We start from the raw sequence: 1,845 nt of genomic DNA on the forward strand, positions 1-1,845 counted from the left end.
TCGTTTTCCTCGCAATCTTCGACTCTCAGTGATCACCTCTCTCGCTCGTGAGATTGCATTTAATCGGTTGCACGCGAGCGGAACTGGGAACCAGTTATCAGCTTTTATCTTTTGAAGCTTTAACGCGGGGGGCAAGAAGTGGTGGTGATTCCGCTGTGTCGTGGTGGTGCACCTTGCCGGCGCGGATCCTGAAGGCAACGCGTTCCTCTGGAGGCACTCAGGAGACAGTCAAGATCCATCGCCGCCCGGAGATGTCGGAAAGTCAAGGTCAGTACTGCTGCATCCGCGTACACGCGTGCAGAGCCAGGCGTGTGCGGAGCAAACGGGGAGATATATACACGTTTCATTTAACTTCGAAATTACTACTTAAAATTGACGTTTCCGAGAAAAAATTAATATTTTATGGAATGCAATCTTTGATTTTTTTGGAGCACGAAAAAGGTAGAATAAAAAAAAATAAAGAGCGGATTTCGAATCGTTTTGATTAAGATGTCGAATCATTTCGACTTCTGTTAAACGGACTTTGACGAGAACGCGAATCGTTTTATAGGGTTTTTTTCGTTTTTTATCCTCGGGGCGCTCCCCACTTCTCGGAGAAAATATAGCGGTGGCGGATAAGAGACGCTCCTTTTTGACGGCGCGAAGAGTTAGCGGAGTAAATTCAAGTGAGTGGAAGTGGGTCACTGAGAGTTCTTAATTTAATAATCCCGGTTTACTTCCCAATCTCCTATTCACTCGGCATTGCAATATCCATAATATTAAATACGACGCGCAAGATGTTCAGATCTCGCGGTATTAATTGTTTAATATAGTCGGCCTCTTCTAACGGAGATCCATTTGATGATGCACTTATCAAGACTACTGTCATTAACGGTTTAGTACTGTAGAAACTGTAGCACAGATCAATATTACATCGTGTTTTATTAGCCTCTATGGATTCATCATGTAATCTCCAGGTACTATGCCTCGCGAAATCATGTTAACCCATTTGCATTGCAACAGACTGTTTAAATCTGAAAACCATCAACCTCTAACATTTTGTCATTTATTAGCAATCTTATAAGTGAATTACATTACTATATAATTCATTTCGATAAAATTGTTTATAATCGCAGTGCAAACCTGTTTTTATATTTAGGTATGCACTAAGAGAAAAGTGTTTAATATTTGGGATTATAATTATATTATATATTTTTGATATATATAGAACTATAAATATAATAATTATTACTAATATTACAGCTATAATAGATAAATATGGTCAAATAATTACACTTGTTTACAAGGTTTTATGCAAAAACGATATGAAGACTGTTTTTAGGATAATTTTTTTTTCGCTGAGCAATTGTTTCATCGATATATTTTCTAGATTTGCTTTTCGAGATATAAAAAAAAAACATTTTTTTTCCATAATATAATATAATCAATATAATGAAGTTTTATTGAAATTAATATAATGAAGTTTTATTGAAATTAGAAAACAAATTACAAGTATAATTTTTGTTTTTTTATATGAAAAAACTTGGATTCAGTTTCACATATTAGAGTTTACCAGTCTAGCATCTGATTCTCGATTCAATATCCCTTTCTTTCTCTGTTAATATTTCTCGATTATCATCAAATTCTATTGGAAATGTTTATCTTGTTCATCATTTGTCGAATTTAAATTATTTGGAAAGACATGCTATATCTTAAAAATAACGTGTTACATCTTTAAAATTTGACCTGGTGAAATTTTTTTGACAACAAATTCAAACTCAGAGCTTTAAGATATATTTTTAAAAATTATTTCTTTTTCTTGCAATAAAAATTATTCAAACTAGTGTAATTATATTATATTTTAAC

General features: G+C 33.9%; 1 protein-coding gene across 1 annotated transcript in view; it reads left to right on the forward strand.

The window, feature by feature from the left end:
• Window positions 1-207: 207 nt before the first annotated feature.
• The window catches only part of LOC108752349 (transient receptor potential-gamma protein), a 113,220-nt gene continuing 111,582 nt past the window's right edge, over window positions 208-1,845 (forward strand). Inside the window, exon 1 of the mRNA XM_018493138.1 lies at window positions 208-267. The gene's annotated coding sequence lies outside the window, so the exon portion shown is untranslated. The remainder of the gene's footprint in view (window positions 268-1,845) is intronic.

The sequence above is a fragment of the Trachymyrmex septentrionalis genome, unplaced genomic scaffold, assembly GCF_001594115.1.
Source record: "Trachymyrmex septentrionalis isolate Tsep2-gDNA-1 unplaced genomic scaffold, Tsep1.0 scaffold6, whole genome shotgun sequence".
Classification (NCBI taxonomy): domain Eukaryota; kingdom Metazoa; phylum Arthropoda; class Insecta; order Hymenoptera; family Formicidae; genus Trachymyrmex; species Trachymyrmex septentrionalis.